The following is a 20,987-nucleotide window of genomic DNA, read 5'->3' as shown; positions in this document are numbered from 1 at the left end:
AGCATTGCATATATCTCTGGGAACTGCAAAAATATTTTTTCTGCATAGAATGCAAATGCTGCTTTTAAAATTGATTTCTAGTAATGCACTGATATTAAGATTTCTATCATTACCCATCATATGGGTAATGGCAGGGACATATTAAATGTTTTCTTTTCTCTTCAGCATTATGTCAGGAAAGCGTGAAGTCTGCATGAAGATGTACAGTATACTAGATAAGCAGTGAAGGGCTACCAAAATTTTTACTACCACACTGTGGGCATGGCTTATGCAGGATGCCCTACATTTTCTTTCAACTTTCAGCGCAAATTGGGTGTTCTGGAGTGGAACTCCATTTTTGCTACCCGACTGCGTCCCCCCTCCCATCTGGGCAGCAGCCCACCCGTGTAGATAAGTCTTTCCAAACTTTTTTGTTCCTGCAATGAATGCATGCAGCTTGATTATAATAAGACTATATAAGTAAACTATATTGTTGTAGGATCCAGTCTGGGTTGATCCCAGGGACTAGAGATTTACTCTTCCATGTTTTTGTACTTGTGCTGGAGACCATTTGGGGGGAACTTCTCTCTGACAGAATAATACATTTTGTTAAACCGAAGTTCCCTGGGGATATGTTCCAATGTGAGTCTGAAAGCTCAGAAGGCTAAACCTCTAGTCCCAGTAATTGACCAAGATTGGATTTGCAACATTATCCTGGGATACATATATTTGCCTTCGTTCCTAATCTATTTTTGTAACCTATCAAGGCATCTGTGTATCTCAGTGTAGAGGGAAAGATTCTCCATCTCCTTGATTGATGGATAGTTGTAGTTTATAATATATTCTGTGCCAACATTTGTATAATAATATTATTTAAAGTATGGGGAATGTTCCGTTTTTAAAGTAGTGCCACCTTACAGTAACTATCACATGCATGGACCATCTCTGCGACTGCATCTATCTTATGGGGGGAGAGGAGGATCATTCTTCCAGAAATTCCAACATCCCTGATTTGGCAATGCAAATCTATAAAGATCTGCTTATTCTAACAGACCGAAGGACAGGATAAGTAAGTTGTGAGCCATTCTTCAGTATTAGATGGGATTCTTGTCTTAGTTGTCTGTAGGACTGTTTCTAAGGGTTCACTTTCAGCTTTCATTTGGCTCCCATTATTACTACCAGTAGTTGAAATTATTTTTAATCTTAATATGCAAGCCTCTTAGAATTTCCTTTTTTCAACTTGTGTTTAGAATTGAATGCTATATGTTAGAACAGTGGTCCCCAACCTTTTTTTGGCTTTGTCCCACCCAAGCATCTTTAAAATCGTGATGCCTCTCCCCCATGACATATAATTCTTACTATTCAAAAAGTGAACTCTACACATGCAGAGGAATCTTAAAAGGCCATTAACTTGGTTTAAACAAGACTCTAATTGCCCCCATTAAAAATCAAATTAAAACAGCTCATCGGAATCTAAGATAAACATCATCCAGCAAAGAATGTCTTTTAGTAAAGCAGGAATCATGCTTTGGAGCCTTTTTCACACACACCCTCAAACACCTCTTCCATGAATGGCGTTGAAACCCCACAGTCAATTACCCAAAATCCTTTGCTTTTATATTGACTGGAAGTGACATCATACCCCAAAGAGGTAAAGATATAAGCTTACATTTCATCTCCATCTTCAAGCTTTCCACTGAAACACAAATAAGGGCATATCTTATTTATTCAGAGCTGTTTCTTTTCCAAATGATAACAACAGCATTTTGCCTCTATGATGCAAGCCCATCCCTTTTGCTCATCCATAGAAAGATATGACTCTAGTAGAAAAGCGACAGAGTTTGCATCATTATCACCATCTGGATGCTTCTGCTTTTATTTTTAGAACATTCCTTTTAGATGAAAAGGTTAGCCTAAGATAGGGCAGGATTGGTGAAAAGAATAGGCATCTACTAAAAAAACACACTTAAGGAAATACTTCCTTTATGATTCTGATCAGCAAGACAGGCTTCTTTGCTGCCCTAGCTGAGTGTTGATTGTTATAAGTAGAATTATTGCCAACTTGAATTGCTTAGTGATTGGGCAGCCATAGAAATCAAATATATAAATGAATTAAATTATGATATCCAAGGGTTATCTGACAAGTGTACTTCTTTATTCTCATGAAAGCCTATCCCCTTAGTGACTTTATGTTTCTCTAAAAGAATGGTTTCTCTTGCTGGAAATTTTGTACATGTGAACTAGTCACCATTTTGTTTTCCAATCCTGCAGTTTTAATTAGTTGCTTATAGGCTTTTGGAGAATATAATGAAAACTCTTGTTTCATAACCTATTGTAAGTCTGGCCTTATTAAAGATATTATCCAGTGTCGTCTCCTCCTTATGTTGTTGTTGTTTCACAAAATGAATGTAGTAATGAATAAAAGTATCTTTATCACTTCACAGTCTTTTCAGTGTCTCTAACACTTTGTATTTCACTTTCTATTCAATTTCCATTTCTATTCAGCTAGCTAATAACTGCCTTTTGTTAAGCATGAATGTATTTTCAATCTATACTCAGCCAGCAAGATTACTTTTTTTCCTGTTAATTTGCATGTAAAGCAGTCATCGAATTTTGAAAATCCCATTCTAAAAGAAATCACATATCTGCATGTTGCACTCAGGCAGGAAAGAATATGCAGGTACAGAAATGATTACTCAAGTAACGGAAATGAACATAACAGCAATAATACTTACTCACATCCAATTAAGTCTGTTAATGTTCCAACTTATTTTGAAGCTTAAGTTCTCTAAGCATGGTCTCTCCCCCTCCCCCCGTATCAGTTTGTTTTGAGCACTTTGTGTTTCATTGTGCAATCCATTCAGTCAATAAAAGTGACAATACTTCTAAATTATATAGAATGCATGAAGTTCAGACTTCCAATGATGATGCAGGGGTGACAGCTGGGGAAGGATGATTCTCTGTTCTTTGAAGTTGTTGGGTTTTTTTGTTTTAGAGACCCTTTGAGGCACAAACAGTTTGAAGGACTATATGGGCAAGGAGGGGATAACCCAGGCAACAGTGAGGCCAAGGCATTCGCTCGCTAAGGCAAAGAGCACCCTTACTATCTGAGATGAAAGGGCCCACTCCTTTTTTTAGAAGTATGACAGGCCTGAAGCCACAGCATGCCACGCAAGGATAAGGAAATGAAGGTTAAAATGATCACAGCGAAACTCAGGGTGGCGTACAACATAATGAAAACAATACAAAATGTATAAGAAATCTAATATTAAAAACCTAAAAAATTCTAAAACCCCATTTTTCCTAAACATAATCATCCACATCCATCCAGCAGGGTCTAGCCACTCATAACCATAGTTCCCTCTAAGCTGAGCAGTGAGCAATCGCTCACTTAAAAATCATCATCAACTCAGAGTTTTCCAAACCTGCCCAGAAGCCGAGAGGGAAAGAGTGAGAGGGAAGGAGAGAGAGAGGAAGAGAGGAAGAGAGAGAAACAGATAGAAAAAAGAGAGGAAGGAAAAGAGAAAGAAAAAGAATGGGAGTAAGGAAGAGAGAAAGAAAATCAAAATCTAGTTTGAAACTAGCTCAACTATTTAAGTGGCATTTTGATATTGACAGAGTTGCCCTATTATGAGCTCACTGTTATAGACACATAGTACAGTATTTTATTTTGAAATTCTCTGAGGCAAAACAGGGTGGGTTTTTTATTTGTTTGTTTGTTTGTTTGTTTGTTTGTTTATTTATTTATTTATTATTTCTGTGCCGCCCAGTCCCGAAGGGACTGCCGCTCAGACACTATATTTTTCCGCCCACCCCAAAAAAAATTAGAGGGAACACTGCTCATAACATCAGCTGGAGTTAGCTCTCAACACTCACGGCCTCCCATGCCCACCAGCAGAGCTGGGTCTTCTTATATTGTATATTAATATCTTGACTGGCTAAGAATTTATAAATAAAATACTAATATATTGATAATTTATATTACTTTTATATTACTTTACTATTTATATTTATATCTCAACTAGTTATGTATTTACATATACTTAGAATTATTTGCATATTTTATATCTGTTAGTATATAGAACGTAACGTACTTGGGTGTTGCCATACAGTAACTAACAATTACAGTTTGTATAATGTGAAGACTGTACCTTTAAGGAAATATTACTGGTTGGCCATAAGAGGGCACCACCACTGTTCCCTTTGGGGGGGAGTTACTTTGTTAGAGATATATTTTGCCGTGAGCTGTATTCTTGCTGTGTGTGTGGTTTGTAAACTATTAGAGTATTATATTGTTGATTCTGTACATTTGTAAATTAAGTTAAAAAATCAGAGAACAATTAGCAGAACAAAACATAAAAATCGACTAGTGGCCCTACTCACAATTAAAGTCAATATATGAAAAAGATATTGAAGGAAGGGGCCTAGACACAGAAATGCAACAATTAGATAAAATTTTAATGGGCTCAGACAAAAAAAATAATATCAAAACTATACAGATATTTATAAAAAGATATTGTAGTTACATAAGTTTCCTCAATTTGCAGTCTGCATGGAATAGTCCATGGGTACAAGGTTAAATAAAATAAATGTTATTTAGCTGTTGATCAGTTATATTCTAGCAATATATCCATTAAAATAATTTGTAAATTGAGGAAGGATCTTCTTGTCCACGATTTCCTTATAACTCATCTTTTCTATATGATATTTCTAGTGTGCATAGTTAAAAACTCTATCATTAAAACTTTGTATAGCCTTTGCTAGTTTATTTTGGTATGCCTGTAATAATGTTGTACAAGACATACCATGACACTACTTGATTACATGGTCAATACAACTCAGCATTGATTTGTAGCTTCTTCATCTTAGCATATATGTGGATACAGATACCTCTGAGCTCAATAACCCATACACATTACAATGTTGTTGTTGTTTTCAGACTAGTTAGTAATAGTACCATACCAGGGAAGGAAACTGTAAAAACATGAATTTCTATAGTTGCTTCAGCCACTACTTGTGGGGCAGTTGTGGATTATAAAATTGATTGATTTTATATAACAGCAGACCTGAGCAGTTTCAAGATCAGAATATGCCTAATATTAATTTATCTGGGGACAAAACGTTTGCTGTAAACTTCAGAAATGTATGTGCAGATAGAAAAAAGTAAACATAGTTTAAAATGTAGATTGGGTCTGATTTAGCAGTAGATTTAAAAGAAGAGAAGAGCATTACAAAATATACATTCTTGGGAAGATCTTAATATTTCTTAGCTATTAAATTATGTAACCTGTCAGTCAGTCACAATTTATTTCAGTCAAAGATCATATAAACTGAAACAATTAACATACTGTTTAAAAGTAAAAGAGGAGGACAATTGTAAATCACAAGCTAAGTGAGTAATATAGAAAAATATTATGAAGAAATATTTTGAAGAAATATTCTTCAAAATTGAGAAGAAATTGTGCTATGCAGTATATAATCTCAGATCAGTGTTGTAGTTTATTACTTTTAATCTACTTTAATAAAAGTATTTGATAATATTTATAGCATGGTACACCATTCCCTTGTGGTGAATTGGTCCCAATCCTACTGATATTCTGGAATGCCTTTAAAATTTGGTTCTGTCAAGAATTCAATGGAAATGGAGTCTTCGGAGAGGGGCGGCATACAAATCTAATAAATAATAATAATAATAATAATAATAATAATAATAATAATAATAATAATATGTGGAGTCCATAAAATGTTGTCTTTGTGCTAAGCTCACTATGCACTCCTTCATACTGTGTTTTTGTTGTCATTAGTGTTATAGTTCAAATTCTTTCAATTGTACTGTATTGTTAATTGGTTTTCTTTTCTTTATTTTGATTGGTTTTTGTTATGGTACTTTCAATTATTTACCCAGATTTACATAAGATAGGCAGCTTTATACATTTAATAAATAAATATCAGAAAAACCTTAACCAAGAGAAAATATGGCACTCTTGCTGACACTAGTTGGATAACTCTACATGGGGCTACCTTTGAAAAGTGTTCGGAAACTTCAGATCGTGCAGAATGCAGCTGCGAGAGCTATCATGGGCTTTCCTAAATTTGCCCATGTCACACCAACACTCCGCAGTCTGCATTGGTTGCCGATCAGTTTCCGGTCACAATTCAAAGTGTTGGTTATGACCTATAAAGCCCTTCATGGCACCGGACCAGAATATCTCCGGGACCGCCTTCTGCCGCACGAATCCCAGCGACCAGTTAGGTCCCACAGAGTTGGCCTTCTCCGGGTCCCGTCAACTAAACAATGTCGTTTGGCGGGACCCAGGGGAAGAGCCTTCTCTGTGGCGGCCCCGACCCTTTGGAATCAACTCCCCCCAGATATCAGAGTTGCCCCCACCCTCCTAGCCTTTCGTAAGCTCCTTAAAACCCACCTCTGTCGTCAGGCATGGGGGAATTGACATGTTCCTTCCCCCTAGGCTTATAAAATTTGTGTATGGTATGCTAGTGTGTATGATTGGTTTTTAACTTGTGGTGTTCTTAAAATTAATTTAATATTGGATTTGTCTTCTATTGCTGTTGCTGTGAGCCGCCCCGAGTCTGCGGAGAGGGGCGGCATACAAATCTGATTAAACTAAACTAAACTAAACTAAATAACTGCCTAACTGGAGGCTGTTGGGGCCTGGATGGGTGTCAACAGACTCAAACTCAACCCGGATAAGACGGAGTGGCTGTGGGTTTTGCCTCCCAAGGACAATTCCATCTGTCCGTCCATTACCCTGGGGGGGAATTATTGACCCCCTCAGAGAGGGTCCACAACTTGGGCGTCCTCCTCGATCCACAGCTCACATTAGAACAACATCTCTCAGCTGTGGCGAGGGGGGCGTTCGCCCAGGTTCGCCTGGTGCACCAGTTGCGGCCCTATCTGGACCAGGACTCACTGCTCACAGTCACTCATGCCCTCATCACCTCGAGGTTCGATTACTGTAATGCTCTCTACATGGGGCTACCTCTGAAAAGTGTTCGGAAACTTCAGATCGTGCAGAATGCAGCTGCGAGAGCAGTCATGGGCTTACCTAGGTATGCCCATGTTTCACCATCACTCCGCAGTCTGCATTGGCTGCCGATCAGTTTCCGGTCACAATTCAAAGTGTTGGTTATGACCTTTAAAGCCCTTCATGGCATTGGACCAGAATATCTCCGAGACCGCCTCCTGCCGCACGAATCCCAGCGACCGATTAGGTCCCACAGAGTGGGCCTTCTCCGGGTCCCATCAACGAAACAATGTCGGTTGGCGGGCCCCAGGGGAAGAGCCTTCTCTGTGGTGGCACCGGCCCTCTGGAACCAACTCCCCCCGGAGATTAGAACTGCCCCTACTCTTCCTGCCTTCCGTAAACTCCTTAAAACCCACCTTTGCCATCAGGCATGGGGGAATTGAAACATCTCCGCCTGGGCATGTTTAATTTATATATGGTATGATTGTGTGTGTGTCTGTTAGTACATGGGGTTTTTAAAGCTTTAATATTTTAATTGAGTGGATTATTTATGATTTGTACTATTTGTTGTGAGCCGCCCCGAGTCTTCGGAGAGGGGCGGCATACAAATCCAAATAATAAATAAATAAATAAATAAAATAAATTTCAGTTTTTCCCCCCTGTTAAATCATATTTGATTCTTTGAAACTGTCTGGACAAATCCCTACAATTTTCTTGGCAAGGTTTTTCAGAAATGGTTTGCCATTGCTTCTTTCAGAAATGTTTTTTCAGAAGATTGACAGAAAGTGGAAACCCAAGGCCATTCAGTTTACAAGACTACAATTAAGAATCTTCTGGCTTCTTGCCTTATGACATAACCACTACACTAAATTGTGACTTATACTGTCTATACCAATTTGGTACTCTGAGGTTAGCCCATTCATCACTTGGATTCTACTTATGTTCAAATAATCACAATAAAAGTCTCCTTTATGTCTTCCTCCTCATCTTGCCTAATTCTTTTGCTCTATCACAATATAAACAAACAAACTCCTCTATCTCCATATAAACAAAACAAACAAGCCTTAGATGATACCTTAATGTAGTTTTTTAATATACCGTAGTTATATAGTTTTCCTTAAGACTGTAGTGATAAACTGTATATTTTAATTGATTTGTTTATAAGAGGGATATTTTATTTTATTTTTGATCTTGTTTTACTAAATATACTTTAAGGAAAATATATTGCCATGGATATAGACATTAGGTGAAATTGTCCTTTGTTGACAAATAAAAAGAACTATTCAATTTCCTTATCCTCATGAAAATGAGTCGAAAACACAGTACAATATGCAATCCAAGGTATACCTTGCGTGTTTATGAAATATGAAAACATTATATTGCCATTACATGTAAAATAGAGATTATCATTAATATGAGTGAAGGGGAAAATATTTTCCCCCAATTGTATTAGAAAGCATCCAACTATTGGAAATCATTAAAAGTTCTAGCACAACTATTATGATGCAACTTGAATTTTGTTTATCACCTTTCATACAATTATCCTCCAATGATCTGTTGTGCCAAATGCTTCACCTACAAAGTTTCAAAAAAGCTATTAGTGAAATTTAGGTAAAATAAAGATAGGTGAATATAAACATTCAAAAGCAATAGAAATCATGAACTGAAGAGATGCATTATTATATTTCTCTAGATAAGAATAGTTGCTGCAATGAAAAATCCTTATCAACAATAAAATTCCAACGCTTAAAAAAAATTCACCATGATTTTGGTATTTATGGCATTGCCTTTTTAAGTAGCAGTGGTAGCTGTCATTGCAATTTTGAATGCGTACATGTTGCATTAGACATAACGTTATTTACTACCAGCCTACTTACTTCCCTATTTAGGGAAGAAAATGCTACCATTATTGAGAAGTATACATTGGGAGATAGGAAACTGCTCAGATCATATAGATAAATTTTACTTTTCATTCTTTGTATGCATATTCCACATCCAAATACAGAAGAATAATGCTGTAAGAGAAATTAAAATCTTGATTGAATCAGAACACATCTATTCTAAATCCTGTTCCCACAGATACTGAACATATAATTTATAGAAAAAAATGTGAATTTCCGCTATTGTTTTCAAGCAGTACTATTTCTAATTCTGAAGGTGACACATTGTTATAATTAATTACCTTAATGACTATGATTCATCACTTAGCAAAGCTTTCTACATTGTAGCATCATTGCATCAGCTGGAATCAGGCACTTCCTATTGTTTGCAATAAATCTCTTCCTGTTCAACCTTATTGGATTCTCCCAGGTTCTTGTACTATGAAATATTGAGGAGCAGATCTCTCTATCCATTTTCTTTAGCAGATGCATAAACCTGCACTCTTTTATCTTTCCCCAACCCATAGCAAGCTCTAATATACCTCATGACTATATGTGCCAACATCACATTACTGCCATGAGGATTTTTCTGAAATTATCTTCTCTTTGAAAGATTTCTAAAGAGCACTCTCTTTTCTCAAAATGAATGAGACCTGAAAACAGAAACATTTCACGTCTTGATATCATTAAAAGGAAGCATAAAAAACCAGGAACTCACAAAACAGTCATGATTTTTAAGGAGGCTTTAATTTATTCAGGGAATTGTGGTTGAAAGGGCAGAATAAGAAAAAGCTCAGTAGTTCTTCTATTGTAGAATGCTCTACAATTTGTCTTCCTGAATGTAGAACATAGAACAACAGGAACACATGTCTGAAGAGAGTCACCCAATCTATTTGCTACATTCAAAGCAAATCTCCACCCCCACACTACATGCTAAGAAGAAATGTCAGTTGCTAATATTCATTTGCAAAAACACAAAGATTGGAACTCCAGCCTGATGATGGTGAATGTGATTTCACCGAAACGTCGCATAGACATGCAAAACATTACACAGGGCAAAACCCGAACTCAGAACAATCTACATACATATACCCGTGAAAATTTACGAAAACAAATATATATATATATATATATATATATATATATATATATATATATATATATATATATATATTCTTTTCTTAAAATTTTGCCTACAGGTTGCATAAGAATTTCTCATTAGTTCAATAATGTTGTAAAGCTTTTCCTGGTAAGTCAGTAACTAATTGCAAAGAAACTCCTAGCTGTAAAAGACACCCAGGAAATCTGTCACTGTGGACTTTCTTGTGGAAGACAAAGTACCTGATAGGGGAAAAAAGATTCTGAGGTTTATTATAAAGAGCTAAAATTGCTCTTCTTGTGGTCTGATTTACAAAATGCACTTCTTATTTTAGCAGCCCTGAATTTCATGCATATGGAATTTGAGACATTTCATACAAGGTGAGTCAGAGAAACACATTCTGTTTTACAACTGCACGAAGATTAATCATAACTGTCATTTTCTACAAATTTACCCATCAGGTTAAACACTTTGAGATTTTTCTATTTGCATTTTTTTTCTTTTAATGGCTGGACTGAGGATCCATAGTGCAGTAAGTTCTTATATATTCACTCCCCCACCCCAAGCCGCATTCCACAGATAGAAATATTAGAACAGCTAATGTGGATTTTTAGTGACTATGGACACCATAGCAAAGGCCCTTTAGATTTGGGCATTCAGTGATCCCTCGAGTTTCGCGATCTCGATCTTCGCGAAAAGCTATATCGCGATTTTTCCACCGATGACGTCACTCTCTTCCTTCCTTTCTCATCTTTCTTTCTCTCTCTCTTTCTCTATCTTGCTTCTTCCTCTCTCACACTCTCTTCCTCCCTCTCTCATCTCTTTCTTTCCTTCTCTCTCTTTCTCTATCTCTCCCCCTCTTGCTGGCGGGCAGCGGGCGGGGGAGCGGGGGCATCAGCGAGGAGCCGGCCGCCCACGCAAAGGGGAAACCCCGGCTCCTCGCTGATGCCCGCCGCTCGCCCGCCCGCCAGCAAGAGGGGGAAGACCCAGGGAAGGTTCCTTTGGCCGCCCAGCAGCTGATCTGCTCGGTAGCGCAGCAGCAGCGAGGAGCCGAATCGGGTTTCCCCTTTGCGTGGGCGGCGGGGAACGCAAACTCCACCATCTATGCATGCGCGGCCATAGAAAAAAAGGGTGCGCATGCGCAGATTGTGTTTTTACTTCCGCAACCCTACATCGTGAAAAATCGATTATCGCGAGGGGTCTTGGAATGGAACCCTCGCGATAATAGAGGGATCACTGTATTAGAATCTGATTCAATTCAAGTCTGAATTCTTGCAATTTGAGTAAAATAAAATGATCTATTTTAATTTTGTAAGAACAAAGTGTGTAAGCCCTCAATTGCTAAGAAAAGTATAAGAAAATAGATTTTCTTCATGATCACAAAGGTCTTTCAAGTCTTCCAGTGCATTCATTGACACTGTAACAAAAATCATCCACATCTTTTAGTCCTCTTTTACTTACGAGGTTACTAGGAGTCAACATCAATTTGATCGCATACAATCAAGCAACCATATATTTTGAAGGAAGGGATGAAAAATGCCAAATGAGACATTGGCCCCAAAGCTTCTAAATTACTTTGTATAAACTTTCTTTTAAAAAGAAGAAGAAAGAAAGAAATTGCTTTTAGTGGAGCTAGTGTGGTATAATAGTTAAGGAATTGGACAAGTTCCCTTTAGAGACCCAAGTTCAAACATACCTTCAAATTGGAAAACCCACTGGACAGCTTTTTGCCAGTCACATTGGCCCAACAGTTTGACAATGTTGTGGCCCACCTATCAGTCTATGCAGCCAGAGCCTTTGGAACCACCAGCACCTCTTGGCAGTGATGGAATTTTCCTGAATGAAAGAACAATCTTGGCTGGCAAGAGGCAAGAAGGTGGTCTCTCAAGAGTAGAGCTGCAGGCTAATTGGCCATGCCCAGAGACTACTTAAATGCTAACCAGTACTACACTAAGTCTAGTTTGTTTGTTTGCTTCTATATCTGTATCTATATACCAGGGTGACTCGACAAAAAATCACACAAACCCTTTCCTAGTACAAGTTGATACAGCAGGCAAGCCTGTAGCCTAGAGAATAAGGCCAATGCCTTACAAGGCAGAGCCCCAGGTTCAAATCCCAGTAAGGGTGTGGCTATCTGATGAAGGCAAATAAGCCCAAAATAGATCTATAGTAGTCTCCCTTCCTTTTCATTATCAGCAAAAATATGCTTCTTTAAAGATGTATTTTCCTCTTACTTCCATTGTCTACAATACTTTTGTTGATGGTGGTATGATGATCACCCAAAATAATTATTTATTAAGAGAATAGTTTAAAAGGGATGAAGGAAAGGGGAAAGGTAATAAGCAATAATCATGTCTCAGATGGATGCCCTGAAGGAAGGAATAAAATAATAAAATTGTATGGGGGAAGGAGAGAAAAAAACCCCATTTTTTAAATCAAACAATTAAATCTGTTCTTGAAAAAGATGCCAAATAATAGGCTAAGTACATAAATAGTGGGCCAGGAGGGGAGGTTAAATAACTGCATATATAAAACCAAAGATAGCTGTTGCGCTTGGTATCTGAAGGTATTTTTCTAAATGTTTGTATGGTTCCATTATAAAGAAGAGAATATTAGTAAGAGAACTGGTGTTATCCCAAGTGTAAAAGAATATAAATACAAATAGTTAATAGAGCAATAATTTCTTATCCTATATTTCCCTGTAGAATTAAATCATAATAGGAATCAATATCTCATTCCCTATGCTTGGCTACTATAAATTGCTTTGCTCTGATTTACATTTAAAGGTATAAATCAGGGCTAGGCAAAGTTGGTTCTTCTATGACATGTGGACTTCAACTCCGAGAATTCCTGAGCTAGCATGATTGACTCAGGAATTCTGAGAGTTGAAGTCCACAAGTCATAGAAGAGACAACTTTGCCTAGCCCTGGTATAAATTATTTTGTGTTATCCCCTTCTTCCTTTGGTCTATAAACAAAGATGAAGGGATCAAACTATTTCCCAAAGCTCCTATAAGCAAGAAAAAAAGCAATGTTTGGAAGATAGTCAAGAAAAGAAGGAACCTAGGACTAAGGATAAATTTCCTAATGGTGAGAACAATAGGATCTCTTGCTCGGGCAAGGGGTTGGACTAGAAGATCTCCAAAGTACCTTCCAACTTTACTATTCTATGCTCTCTGTTCCTTCTTGTAGCATTCAATATTATCAGAGTCAGTGATGGGTTATGCCCGATTCTGTGAAATGGTAGTGTCGGTTCTGTCCACCCACCCAGGATGCTTCTGCACATGCACATGATCTGGTAACAATGGGTTTTTTAATGCATTATTGGTCAGAGTCAATTTGTTATTGTTAGTTATGAAAATATGTCTGATCCAACACGACCTCATAGACAACATTCCTCCAGGTCTTCCTGTTCTCTACCATTCTCTGGAGTCTAGTTAGATTCATGCCAACTGCTTCAATGACTCCATCCAGACATTTTTTATCATCCCTTTCTGTTTTTGCCCTCAATCTTTTCCACCATTAGGCTCTTCTCCAGTGAGTCCCTCCTCCTTGTTAGATGTCCAAAGTACAGTAATACCTCATCTTATGAACTGAATTGGTTCCTGGATGAGGTTCATAAAGTGAAAAGTTCATAAGATGAAACAATGTTTCCCATAGTAATCAATGGAAAAGTGAATAATGTATGAAAGCCCAAAACTCACCCTTTTGGCCATTACTGCCGGCATTCGGATCCTTATTTGGGGGAGGGGTTGGTAGTGGGGTGGGCATGACATTTCCGGCACTGCTGCTGCTTCTCAAAGGGAAACTGCCACCACCGCCACTATCCTCTTTTCCTGGCCAGAGAGATGGAGTCTGCCGGGACGTGGCAGACCCACCCTTTGGGAAGGTGGGGCTGGAGCAGAGGGGCAGCTGCGGGAGGCTCCCTGCATCATTTGGGGGCTCAGTGCTAGGACTGTCAGCGAAGGGGCTGGCTCGGCGAAAGCACTCCTAGCGAGGGCTGTGAGAGGGTTTTTTCCAAGCGCTTCAGGAATGCATGCCCCTCCTCTCCTGCAGCCCCTTTGCTGACAGCTCCGGACAAAAGCGCTCCCAGCGAAGGGGCTGCAAGAGGGGCAGAGCAGGCATTCCAGAAGCACCCAGCAAAAGCGCTCCCAGCTTTGTACTTTTGGCTTGGGAGGGGGCAGAAGGGCTGGCATCACACTCCCCCTAGTGCTTCACCTCCCACCGGGCAAGAGGGCTCAGGAGGCAGTTTCTGCTGGCTGGCTGTGGAGAATCCTGCCGGCTGAGAGTGATGGGTGAGACAAAGGGGCAGAGAGGACTGGGAGGCTCAAGCCTCCTTCGGCGGTGGCAGCCTGGCTTGGCATTTTGGCTGGGGGGCCCTGACACCTCCCCCCAGAACTTCACCTTCCACCGGGCAGGAGGAGGAGGAAGGGGGGCATCTTGACCAGCCACTGGAAAGCCAAGGGAAAATCCCAGGTGCTTCGGCTGGCAGTCGGGAGACAGGGAATCCTGGCGGCAGTAAGAGAGCGCATGCGCAGTAAGAGAGCCCTGGCCCCGGCTTGGGTTCATAAGATGAGGCAAAGAAATCTTAAACCCCGGGTTCGTATCTCAAAAAGTTTGTATGACGAGGCTTTCGTAAGACGAGGTATCACTGTATTTGAGTTTCATCTTCAGGATCTGGCCTTCTAAAGAGCAGTCACAGTTGATCTCCTCTAGGACTGACCAGTTTGATCACTTTGCAGTCCAAGCGACTTGCAGGAGTCATCTCCAGCACCATAGTTCAAAGGCCTCAATTGTTCGGCATTCAGCCTTCCTTGTGGTTCAACTTTTACAGCCATACATTGCAACTGGGAAAACCATAGCCTTGACTCTACACCCTTTTGTTGGCATGGTGATGTTTCTGCTTTTAGGTATGCTGCCTAGATTTGCCATAGCTTTCCTCCCCAGAAACAAGTGTCTTTTAATTTCTTGGCTGCAGTCCCCATCTGTGGTCAAGTCAGTCCCCATCAGAGTTAATAATTCACTCATATTCAGAACCAGATAACTTTGGTTTTTTCATGATTCACCTAAGGATATTCTAAAATGGATAAATTTCAAATGGGGTAACATTGTTAGGGAAAGGGTGGTTTTCTTTTGGTACTGCTATTGGTCTAACCTGATCTATTAACCTTTCTCCTGATCAACCCCATTTAATATCAATAAAATCATGATTTCAGCAAAGATACAAAGGGACAGATAAGACTGGTATTTTTCTTACCTTAGATCCATGATAGCAAACCTATGGATTGCATACCAGACGTAGCACCCAGAACCACCTTTCCAAGCATGCCAACCTTTGTTTCTTGCTCTTCTGGGTTCTGGTCAGGTGATCTTTGTGCAGACATGTCCACCAGAAACCAGAATACCAGATGATTAATGAACAAGTGCACACTGGAAATCAGAAACTCATCTTCTTGGTGTGCACATATGTTCCAGAGAACTGCTTTTCCAGTGTCTGGTGCTCCCCTGCACATAGCCATTTTGACATTCAGTGTCAAAAAGAGTCATCAGCACTGTGCTATATCTTTCTGTGACATTTCATATTATTCTATTTGGTATCATTCTAGCTTGTAATTTTAGTATAAAATGTTAACATTTGTGTAGACTAGGTTCCAAATTGTTATTTCTGTTGCAATTAATCAGTGCATATAAATAAACTGGAAAATATTTGCATTACTGCCGATCAATTCTATAATGACTTTCTAAATGTTTTATATTCTATGTTGTAATTTACATTGAGTAAGAGCAACACAATTTTTCATTTTAATCATATTTTGATGAAGCTTACTGAATGTAATAGGAAATAGACCAATTATTATTTGCTTTTATTGTCATTGTCCTTGAATTTGTGTGTAAGTGTGTATGTGTGTGTGAATGCTTTGTTCTATAGCATATAAACTACTCTGACTCTGTACAAATGGTAGAAAATCAAGACATTAATTCCTCTACTGTAAATTAGTAGCAACTTGCTTCATTGAAACTCAATCTAGATAAGACAGATATTATGAGTAGGTAGTTCAGTTTGATTATACAATATTAACTAGCTTGTTTCTCTTTTGAATAGGTTACAGTTAGGGATATCCTATTTATGAAGGCCTATGGGTTCAGCGGCTTGAGATTCTTTTACTGGATGCAATTATAAACCAAATTCAGTATTTAAGTATCCTGATAAACAGTTACTAAGTTAACAAGCAGAGTAAATGATATAATATAACATCATATTACTTTCCTCCACTGCACTTGGTTCTTAATCATCTGCAGCTAGAACAACTTCCATTTCTTGTAAGTGCTGCTATGAATTTGAAGTCAAAGTTAGGTATTTATTTCAAATTCCAGGTAGCACAAGCAGAAGTGACTAGCCACAGTGTTCAAGTGACATAAACAATCTGTTGATTTTGGTTAAAAATGAGACAGAGGGTAGATAAGACGCTGGATATGCCTGCTTTTGATGATCAAGGTAGTTTGCTTGACATAACCACCAAGTGCATTAATATCATTTAAGGTTAATGTGAACAAACTAACCTCACTACTAATGTGGGCAACCTCCTAACATATCCTCTTATATTTCTTGGAGAGTTAAACCTACCATATATAAACTGGACCCTAAACAAATGTACAACTGAATCCATACATTCAACCCTTTACAATTCTATTACCAGTCTAGGACTAGATCAACTAGTTACTGACAACATCAGTCTTGACCTCATCTTCTGCAATAGTCTACACTCAATTTACGGACTACAAATAAAAGAACCCTTTTCTAACAGTGACCATAGCATGACTGACTTTTACCTAAACATACGCCCTCACAGAAACCATCTTAACGAAAGGACAACCAACTATAACTGTCACTTAAGTTAAAAACAATAGCCTTAGATATGGAAAATGGAAAATGAAGAAAAAGTTTCCGATGGTGACCAGCTGTATTAGTGAAATTATGTAATTTTTGTTTTGTCTTTTTAATGTGAAAAATTTCAATAAAAAGTATTTTTTTAATTAATAGAATATATATCAATAACTATGATGATGGCATAGATGTAGCAACTACTCAACACTTTTTGAGAATACTAATTCAGATTTTGAGTTCCAACGCCCTAGGATTTAGGAAGCCGTGTATCTGAAAATTCATATTCTCCTATATAAATTTTCTTAAACATTAACAATCATTGCTTAATGCAGCAGCAAGTTCCTGCATTCTCTGAATTAATTGGGGGGGGGAGCATTGTGGGAGGATTCTTTTCTATTTCAAAATTGTCTCTCCAAAGAGCTGCCTAGGACATCTTCTGACACCTCTCTGTTCAGTGAAATGGAAATGTTTTTATTGGCTCAATCTTTTTAGATCTTTTAGTTTTACACTGTGATAGAACTTAGTACTGTTTTGCTTTATTTTGTATTTTTATTATACTGAACCATTTTAAAGAATTTATTGTAAACTACTATACAAATTTTGACTGAACATTAAAAATATTCAGAGTAACAACAAATGAAGTCTTCTCAGTCAGATTTTAAGGCTGTTAAAATATAGTGTTCCATTCTACAGATGTTTTCCCAAAAGTTTCAAAGTAGACATTTAACTTCACTAAAGCTTTGGAAGCAGTAGAGTGGGCAACTGTTCACTAAACTATGTGCTATGTTAGTCTCTGTTACAACCTATCTGCAATTAAATATCATTTGATTAGCATATCTGAAAATACATGTGCTAATCTAACATTTTTACAACCTCTCATTACATAGGAGAAAATCAGTGGAAGCAAATGAAATGAGCTCTGACCTATAAATGAGTATGACTGCATTTTGTTTGAGAAGCACAATATGCTATAACTTGTTGCCCAGCTAAGGCTAGAGTAGAGCATTGCCAATCACTTCTTGGATGTGCAAAATATGGTTTAAATGGCAATAACCTGTTCAAAATGCTCTCAGCAAAAGTTAGCTTGCTTTTATATTTTGTTCAGTCACATAATATATTTTGTAAGAAAAGACATTTTCTGGGATTGTCAAGTGAATGAAACAAAATAGATTCCAAACAAGCCATCAAAAATATTTCAATATATAGGAAAGCAATATCACACTAATATTATAATCATGTTCAGATTGAACAAGAGACACTAAACAATGTGACTTAAATTTATACTCATGGATGTTATGAAAATAAGAGATACATGCTTTTAAATTGATAGGAACATTGGCAGAATATGTATGCCACAAGTATTTATTTTTACAGAGTTTGTGTCAATTATTAGCTGGTCCCCTCAGACCTAATTATACTCCTCTTGATCACAAGTAAGGACACTGTGGGTCCTGTCACACTGAACTGAGAGTTATAATTTAGAAACTGAAGAAATGAGCTGTCATCCAGCCTAGCAACTTTGTTTAGTACCACCACTGGGCATCAAAAAAGTGGACTTGGAGGAAAAGTTTTTCATATAAGTATGCCATGACATTAAATGATATGAATTGGACATCTTTAAAGAATTTATTTCTTGGTTGATTGCTTTGCACAATAGCCTCAAGAATGAAGTGGGTATAACATGTGTTCATCCCTAAATCAGGACTGCTGCTTTGAAAACATTTTGATTAAAATTAGTGAGCATTGCTGATGACAGCTGCAGCTTTATGCCTGAAAATTTATCATTCCCCTCACTTTGTGAAGTTAACACAATACTGTATAAATATAGCCATTTTTTACACATGGCCTTTTTGAAAATAACTCAAAAAGAAGGTTCACTGGAGATTGCATTGTTAACAACACCTGATTGACCAGACATCAAAACTCCTCAGCTCTCTCTATTTCATCAGTCGGAAGGTCACGGCGGCGGCTGGGATTAACTCTAGACAAAAATATTGGTATGTCTGAATTTTGTGCAGTCACAGCCTCTGAGGTACTTTAGTCTCCTGGGTTTTGAACTGAATCCCACAATCTGATTGATTCATTTATTAAAATTAGACTTGGAAAGGGCAGCTTATTCGGAGCCAGAGTTGCGCGATGAATGCAAAGCCACAATCAGAAAAACGTTGCTCCCAGTTTCTTTGCTGGGTGATCAGAGATATCTAAAGGCAAGCAATGAATATCTGTTAGCTTCAGGTTCAAGTAAGACATTTGATTCCTAGAAGTAAAAAAAATAAGCAAGGAGGTGAATGAAGCAGTAGTCACATTTCTGAGGAATGAAGTCAGTAGATTGCAAGTGACAGGTTCAATTACTGGTCCGTGGACCAATGACACATCTGCCTTAAACTCTGAGAAATGGGCAGTGGGAAAAGGATGAATAACTCTTAAGAATTGGAGAAAATATGTAACCACTCAGGCAGAAAATTAGCAATTACATTTTGTGCCATCAGTAATAAGTATTTCAACAAAGATCTTAGGTTAATGACAGACTCTGTGACAGTATATCAACCATTACACCTGTGTTCAATCAGCAATCCCATCCCTCAATGTGATACTAGGCTGTTTAGTTCAAATGTGGCTTGTTCAGTGATAAGCAAGATGGCTGACATCTGTTACTAAAGTATTCAAAAGTAATTTATTTCACAGACTTGACACTCGGTGTTCAAAGGGGAACATTTCAGAGAAACTATTGCAATTTGTATCGATGTGCTTTTGTTTTGACAATCTCTCCAAGAGAAGTCACAATCTGTCAAAGCTGACACAAAATAATCAATGAAGATATCATGGAATGCTATACACTATGAAATTAGTGAGTTGCAATGTTGTGTATTATCATTACCCACAAACAAGAATGTTTTCTTTCTTATAAAGTTGATATGTAATAATTAAGGCCTGAAAATGCCTATATGAAAAATGGATTAAAAGTCAGTGGAAGAAAGATGCCCAGAGAACTGAAGTGAAATAACTCTATGTTATTATAACATATACTAGAATATTGACATACATACTTACCCTGCATGTGCCCAGAAACAATCCAATCTGTTCCAATCCATGTTTTATTCATTCATTTCCCAGAGTTCTTTGAATCATCCCTAGAGGGAGATGATGAATCACATTTCAGAGGAAAGCTTTCCAGTCACAATATTAGTATCTTTTTCTTCTTTCTGTATAAAATTGGAAACAGGATACTGAAAACTTTTCTCCTGGATGAGTCAGCAATAATCTATATATGTTGAAAACAAATGCCATCTTCAGATATATAGCAGCACAATGAATTTTGAACTCATTTTATTGCTTTCCAAACTTCTGCCATTTTCTTTGCAACACATATTTTAAACATAAGGACTGCGTGTCAATTTGGGTACCAGAATTCACAAAACACTGTTAAAAGAAAGATAAATTCTGTGGCATCTAGTCAATACACAATGACTATTATTTATATAGTTTCCAACACTTTGATAAATATTGTTCTACTTACATAAATACATATTTTATCACCAAGGGGTAGTAAAGAAGTATTTATTGATTGTTAAAATCCTGTAAACAATTTTTTAAAAAAAATATTTACAGAATTCAGAATAATATAGTTTAAGGGACCTTAGAAGTCTTCTACTGTTTCCTCAAGTGAAGATCCTATACTATCCTGGACAAATGGTTGTCCATTCCAATATCTACTTAAAAACTTCCAGTGATGGAGCACTCACAGGTTTTAGAGGTAAGCTACTCCACTGATTGTTTTCACTGACAGGAAATGTTTCCTTAATTCCAAAATAGATCTCGTATTGATTATCTTCCATCCATTACTTCTTGTCCTGCCCTTAGGTGCTTTGGTTGACCTACATTTCTCCATGACAGCCACTAAATATTGGAAGACTATAATTGTTTAAGAGTGTGCAGAACCCTTGAGTTATCAATGACATGCACAGAGGAAACGTCAGATCCATAGATATGGGTACTTATTCAGTCATACAAAACAGATACATTAAAGTGTATAAAATAGTGTTTACTTTTAGAAATAGCAGTTAAGTTAAACAGCCAATATCTCTCAATACAATGATAATATTACAGGTCTGTGTTTGTCTTACATATCAGACATACATTAGAGCTTACAAATACATTAAA

The sequence above is a fragment of the Erythrolamprus reginae genome, chromosome 2 (genome assembly GCF_031021105.1).
Source record: "Erythrolamprus reginae isolate rEryReg1 chromosome 2, rEryReg1.hap1, whole genome shotgun sequence".
Lineage (NCBI taxonomy): Eukaryota > Metazoa > Chordata > Lepidosauria > Squamata > Dipsadidae > Erythrolamprus > Erythrolamprus reginae.
The sequence above is the reverse complement of the archived record's forward strand: the minus strand, read 5'-3'. Positions refer to the sequence as shown.